Source organism: Alexandromys fortis, unplaced genomic scaffold (genome assembly GCF_014885135.2).
Source record: "Alexandromys fortis isolate MF-2015 unplaced genomic scaffold, M_Fortis_MF-2015_v1.1 scaffold_212, whole genome shotgun sequence".
In the NCBI taxonomy this organism is placed as follows: domain Eukaryota; kingdom Metazoa; phylum Chordata; class Mammalia; order Rodentia; family Cricetidae; genus Alexandromys; species Alexandromys fortis.
In genome coordinates this window covers 228355-235968 of record NW_026068091.1, presented here as the reverse complement: position 1 = coordinate 235968, position 7614 = coordinate 228355, and positions in this window count along the sequence as shown.

The window sequence follows — 7614 nt, the reverse complement described above, 5'->3', positions numbered from 1 at the left end:
CAGACAACACCTGCATGTACTGACTTATGCACACACATGAACATCACAATACATACTAACCACACAAAATTAAACATGTATTAATTTAAAAAGCATGAATGCATTCTAAAACTATCGATTGCATTGGGTGGGTTACTCATTCTAGGGGTTTGTAACCCACCCTGCAATCAGTTATTCCAGGGTCATGGAGGGGCGCTACCTGGAAGGGAATGAGCTAAGACAGAAGAAGGAGGCTAAGCAGATTTGTCAAAGCCTCCGTTTATTAGGGACGGGTTACAGTTTATATATGGTAAGGAATGGGGGGCAGGGCACGGGATCTCGCCGCGTGGTCCTGGTCACGTAGGCCAGGTTACATTCGGACAGGTAGGCCAAGAAGTCACGAGTTGCCACACCTGGTTCCCTGGATAGCTGGAATATGAGGCTGGTTTCACTAACAGATAAGTTAATTGGGTGTGGGGCAGGTTCTCAATAGAACATAATTATGGGGGTGGGGTTCCCTGCAGACTCCCCAGGGTGATGGTTCCTCTAATGATTTTTAGGTGGGAAATGGCTCGTGACATAAAACAACTCTTTAGTATAGGTATAATTTTACCATTTACAATAAGAAAAACAGGAACAAGCTTGCATACTAATAAGATGGATGTGCTTTGTGCTTGCTTATTTTATACAAAGATAAAAACTCAGCTGAGTGTTTGATACCATAAGACCTTTAAATTTTCTTAAGTTATATGCATACGTGACTCTGTGTGCATGTATATACCACATGTATATACCCATGGAGGCCAGAAGAGGGCATCATCCCCCTGAAGCTGGAGTTACAGGCAGCTGTGCACCGTCAGGTGTGGGTACTAGGATCCAAACTTGGATCATCTGGAAGGGTAGTGCTCTTAACTTCTGAACCAGGTCTCAAGGTCCCAACATAGAGCTTTTCTTAAAATGTCTATACAACCCATGAGGATTCTTGGGATCAGAACTCAGACCATCAGGTTACATAACAAGCATTTTCACCCACCCTGACACCTCTCCAGCCCCTCAGAGTTGATCTATATTTTTATTTTATAATCATCAATGTTAAAAATACTTCTTCGCATAAATGCATAGTAAAATATGTCATATAACAGAAATTGTTGAAAATTCTGTCCTAATCCTAAACAAAAGTTCATTAAATAATTTTTATGAAATTAAGCCCCAACTCTTACAGCAATTCTAAAACCCAGACAGCCTAACACAGTGCAGTCACAGCTCGATGCGAGCTGAGGAGCGGTGGAAGGAGAACAGTACCTCTTTGCTTTTACACAGTTAGCTCCACTTCTGTGAAGGCAGCAAGTTCTGTGATGCAAACACTTCATCACATAACACCCAGCCCTTTGCACTAGAGCAGAGGTGTGTCTGGCAGCAGGTCAGGCTGCAGCAGGTCAGGCTGCAGGCAGCATATGCCTTGCAAAGCTCATTGGAAAGCAAGGCTGTAGTGAAGGAGCAGGATGCAACGCAGGCGAGGGAGACCGGAATTCCCTCAGATTCACTACAGAGTTGATTTCACTACACATCAAAATTTTGGTCTTTGGGCGTTCAGAACCCTTTTTACTTTTACAATTGCTAAACTTTCCATGACCCCCACATTCAGTAATAAACCCTGTATGGGCTTGACCCGTTTTCAGTGGCTTTGCCTTAGAGCCATGCTGCTGAGGATACTTCAGTTAGTTCTGAGAATGTTGCAGGAGGCACATCTGCCTTCAAAAGGGGAAACGGAGGCTTTGGGAAGGCAGAGCCATCCTGCAAGTCACAGGGACAGCAGGGTGTGCTATAAACTGGCTCCCCCCACTGAGAGAGAGAGAGAGAGAGAGAGAGAGAGAGAGAGAGAGAGAGAGAGAGAGAGAGAGAGAGAGAGAGAGAGTGTGGGGAGCACTCTGCTGGCGGCTAAGGAAAGGGAAGCCTAGCCTACAGTAAGAGGAGACCGAGTCAGCAGGACCCCAGGGCAAGGCCTAGTCTGGGTCCAGGCTCTGTGCCTGGGTAAAGCTGAGCCGGCAGAGTTGGAGAGAGAGAGAATATGCAGAGATAGGGTCATGTCAGACTGAGTGCTGTGAGATCTTAGGGGACCAGAGTACGAGAAGGAATGCTGGGGCAGGGGGATTGGGAAGGTACAGTCTTGGTGGTTGGGCCCTAAGTAAGTTCAGAAGGAAGAGAAATGACCCAGGATTACCAGGAGGAGTTCCATCCTCTCAGGGACCAGCTTCTAAGAGGGACCCTTACAAGGAGATGGGGAGGAGGCTGTAGGGCATTTGTAGTCATGGACGGAGGGAGGCGGAGGCAAGAAGGGCAGCCTCAGAAAAGCCAGAAGAGAACTCCATTACATTCAGCAGTTGGGGCCCAGCAGTGGTCTGCAGAGCGTGGGCAGAGGGAGGCCACAGGACAAGGATTCTCTTGGAAGCAGAGGCAGAGTGGACCGTGGTTAGAGTAGGGGCATCTGTGTGAGCCCTGGGGCCTGCCCAGCTTCCCTTACCATGAAAGACCTTTCAGATTTCCTCCTCAAACCCTTCCCAAGGGTGGAGAAAAGTGCTGAGTTCATTGCCCGTCCTGAGAAGGTGCTGATTCACTGGGCAGAGGGGCTTTGCGAGCCAGGATGGAGGAGGCCCAGCCATGACTCAGAGGGGACCACACATGAGGTTGTCACAGAGGCTCCAGCTGTCAACAACATCAGCATTTTGTAGGGCCAAAAGTGGGCCAAAGCCAGCCCCAAGAACCAGAGAGAGGGCCACAGCCCCAGAGGACACCCCTGGACATAGGCAGTAGGGACTTCAGGGTGGGACTCTCCAAAGGCACCTTCATTCTAGCTCGGGGATCAAGGAGAGCTCTATGGGCCAAGAGGATGGGTTCCTTTAAGCTGGGTAAAGAAAGGAAGGGAAAGGATGTTCCTAACAGGGGCTCCCAGCAGGAAAGCAAAAGGCCTTGTCAGCATCTGGCAAGAAACCTGCGCTGGCTGATCCTTAGGGCAGTCTAGGAGGCTCCACAAGCTGCGAGGCTGAAGGGAAGCTGCCGTCTAGGTTATGAGAGAACTTTGAACATCCAAAGAAGAATCTGAACTTTGTCCTGGACACTGGGGGAGCCCTCCCGGCAAGAAAGACACCATCTGTCTGGGACAGCTGTGCAAAGAAAGTTTGATCCTCAATAGATGGAAATGAACCCATCATGATCTCCCACGGGGCAGCCCCACCAGCCAGTCTGATTTTATTTTTTAATATAGAAATTCTGCTGGGATAAAAATAGCTAAGGGCTGGGTGTCACCTGCAGCACAGGTAGAGGAAGCAGGTCATGGCTATGGGCCACCCGGGAGGTGAATGAAGGAGCTGGGGTTCAAATCACAGCCCACCACTAGCTCTCTTCCCCTCCTGCAGACTGCAAGCAGGGTCTACAGCCCGCGCTCCAGGCCTGCAGCCATCCTCCCTCCCCTTCTGGGGCATCCCCTCTCCCAGCTGGTGTCCAGCACCTTCTGGCATCCTTCCCAGACGTCAGCAGTGCACTTCCCAGAAGAACCCAGTGCTTACTTTCTTGGAGACGTTGCTTCCAAGACTCATAATTCATTTATGAGTACATAATCCTTTATCTCTTTATTGCTACTGTTCCCTTATTCATTAAGCTCTGTGCCCTGTGTCGACTGCTCTATGATATAAGCATAATATTTCCAGACTGGAGAGATGGTTCAGTTGGCAAAATGCTTCCTGTGCAAGTGTGAGGACCTGAGTTCAGATCCCCAGCACGCATCTACAAGGCCAGGCATGGAGGTGTGTGCCTAGGGAGACGGAGACAGGTAGATTCCTGTAGCTCATCACCCAGTTAGTCTTACCAAATTGGTGAGCTGGTCCAGGTGCAGTGAGAGAATCTGCCCCCAAAAAACAAGATGAAGAACTATAAAAGAAAACACCACTCAACAACCTCTGGCCTCTACACACACATGAATTTTATGTGTACACACACACACACACACGAATATTCTTTCTGAAATATGGGTCTATTCTCTAAGATCCAGACCTCTTCACTTGTAGCCCTGTCTACCTCCGTCTGTCTTGTCTATTCTCACAGCCGGGGCTGAAGATGCAGCTTAGTTGGTAGAATGCTTTTCTAACATGCAGGAAACCTGGGTGCCAGGTCCAGCACCCAATGGGTGTGGTAGTTTATGCCTACAATCTCAGCACTTTGGGACAGAAGGCAGGAGGATGGGGAGTTCAAGGCCATCTTCGAATACATACCAAGTTTGAGGCTAGCCTGGGCTACATGAGACTCTGTCTCAAAAAAATCAAATAAAATAGGCAGGCAGTGGAGGCACACACCTTTAATCCCAGCACTTAGGAGGCAGAGGCAGAGGCAGGAGGACCTCTATGAGTTCAAGGTCAACCTGATTTACTGATTGAGTTCCCTGACAGCTAAGACTACATGGAGAAATCCTGTCTCTGAAAAACCAAAATAAATAAATGAATAATAAAATCTTGGGGCTGAAAAGGTGGCTCAGCTGTTAAGAGCACTGGCTGCTCTTCCAGAGAATTGGGGTGCGGGTCCCAGTACCCACATGACAGCTCACAACAGGCTGTAACTCCAGCTCCAGAGGGTACGTTGTCTTTTTTTTTTTTTTTTTTGACCTCTGGAGGCACCAGGGATGCGTGTGGTTCATATGTACATAATATACATACACTCGGGCAAAACATCCAGAACACATAAAATAAAAGTAAATAAATCTTTTAAAAATAAATAAAAATCTCATACAGTAAAACTTACCCTTTCATCGTCTGCCTCACAGTCCTGCAAACCCAAACACATGTATAGAGTTGTGTAACCACCATCAGAACAATTCCATCATCCTCCAAAACTCCCTCGTGCTACCCCTTACAGACACACCCTCACCACACCAGTAACCCTGGCAACCGCGGATACATTTTCCATCACTGTAGTTTTGTCTTTTCCAGACTGTCAGATAAATGAGATTATCCAGTGTGTAACCTTCTGGCTGCCTTCTCTCATTTAACAGAAATGTCTTTGAGCGCCGTCCAAGTTGGCGCATGTGTCAATCGCATCCCTTTTACTGCGGAATAGTGGTCTGTTGTTGAGGGATGCACCACGCTCTGCGAACCGTTCATCCGTTGAAAGTTGTTTGGGTTGTTTGTGGCTGTGGGCTATTACAAGCAAAGCTGCTATGAACATTTGAGGGCAAGTTTTCATGGGAAGAGAAGCTTTTATTTCTTCTCTAGGGTAAATAACAATGGTGTGTTTCTTAACGACAGAGAGAAATGCCCTGGTACGTGGTTTTGTCCGTGTGAGCCCCTCTAGGGTGTTCTGACACAAACCTCAATGGTATAGCCCGCTGCATGCCTGGGCTTGTGGTCTAGCCTGGTTCCTGGAGGTCACATCACTGAGTGGATACTGTGGGCCACAGTAACATGGTGACATCTGTGCATTTAAGCGTGCATAATGGTAGAGAAGATACAGTAAGTGTGCAGTGAGCGTGTGAAGGGCTGGGAATGTGGCTCGGTTGGCAGAGTGCTTGCCCAGCATACATGAAGCCTTGCCTTCAATCCCTAGCACAACACAAACCAGATGTGGTGGCTCACATCTATAATCTCAGGAGGAGGAGGTAAAGGCAAGAGGTTCCAAAGTTAAGATCATCTCCGGCAATCTATCAAGTACAAGACCAATCAGGCATACACGAGACCAGTCTCAAAAAAAAAAAAAAAATTAAGTGTGCTATGCCTGATGGCAAAGGCCTATAATTCCTGTTAAAGCAAAGGAAGCTGAGGCAAATACAAAGCCTGCCTGGGCAACAGTGTGGGTTCAAGACCAACCTGAACAATTTAGTAAGGCTGTCGAAATAAGAAGTAAAAACAGGGCTGGGTAGAGCCTTTGTTTAGCATGTACAAGGCTCTAGGTTCAATCCCAGGACCACAAAAGAAAGAAGATGGCAAAACTAAGTTCTGGGCAGGTACCTGTGCAAAGCGTGTAGAAAGGGATGTCACACTGCCGTGCTGGAGTGGAAATGAGCGTGAAGGCCTGCGTGACTATCTACACCACTGCAACTCCAGACACACACACTCAGACCACACTACTATGTGTGACTGTCTACACCGCTGAAGACTCCAGACACACACACTTAGACCACACTACTATGGCTCTTTTGCCTTAGAAACTTTGACATTTCACAAATGCATTTCCACATGTGAGGCTCATGATTTAGCCCCAAACCCTGCAAACAACCTATGTTTTGTATGCTTTTGTAAGGATACTCAGCTTAAAGAAAACATTGTCAAATCTCACAAAACACTCTATAAGCAGGTTTCTGCTTGTTGGTTTCCATGTCACTGCCTTCTACTTCCACACCCTGTCCTGCTGGCAGGTCTTTGGGGACACGCATGAAGCTGTCATCTCCCAGGGGTTACTGCAGGAAGCCCAAACTGTGCGGTGCTGCAGTCACCTTTCCTAAGGAGGTAGAAGGAATGTGTGCATGTCTGATGAGGCCAGAGGCAGCCTTCGGTGAGTTCCTCAGGTTTTCTGAGACCTGGAACTCATGGGTGAGGCTGTGCTGAGCGGTTGGCGAGCCCCAGGTTCCTCTGTCTCCCCACCCCCAGCACTAAGAATAGAAGCGGGCACAGCATGCCCAGTGTTTCATGTGGGTGCTAGAGCTCAAACTCAGGTCCTCTTGCTTGCACAGCAAGCTCTTGACCAACTAAGTCCTCTCTCCAGCCCTGAAATACTCTTTCATAGATGTAAAAGGAGCGGGCAGTGAGACGGCTCAGCTCATAACAGTTCCTGATGCTGAACCTGAGAACCTGAGCTCAGCACCTGGAACACACATGGTGGTGCATGCCTTTAATCCCAGCACTCGGGAGGCAGAGGCAGGTGGATCTCTGTCAGTTCGAGGCCAGCCTGATCTACAAGAACTAGTTCCAGTACAGGCACCAAAGCTAGAGAGAAACCTTGTCTCGAAAAAACAAAAACAAAAATTACCTTTAGGAAAGGGAGGCTGGGGTGTAGCTCAATAGGTTGAGTGCTTATCCAGCATGTGGGAAACCCTGAGTTTGATACCTAACATATGCCTGTGACCTCTGAACTTGGGACATTGAGGCAAGAGGGCCTGAAGTTCAAAGTCATCCTTAGCTACAAGTGAATTTGAGGCCAGCCTGAGTTACATGAGGTTTTTGTCTCAAAAAAAACAAAAAGTTGGGATCTGACAAGACGGCTCAGTGAATAAGAGCACGTGTTGTTCTTGTAAAGGACCCAAGTTTTGGTTCCCAGCACCCACATGGTGGCTCACAACCATCCTATATTTTCCCCAAACAGTACCACCAAATGGGGACCAGACATTCAAATATCCAAGACTACAGGGATAACTCAGTCAAACCACCACATGGTGGGGGAGGGGGCACACGTGCGCCATAGTGACAGCACACATGTGAAGACCAGAGGACAGTCTGTAAGTTCTCCCTCTCCCTCTCTCCCCTCCCTCTCTCCCCTCCCTCTCCCCCTCCCTCTCCCTCCCTCTCTCCCCCTCCCTCTCTCCCCTCTCCCTCTCCCTCTCCCTCTCTCTCTCCCTCTCCCTCCCTCTTCCTCTCCCTCTCCCCTCTCCCCTCTCCC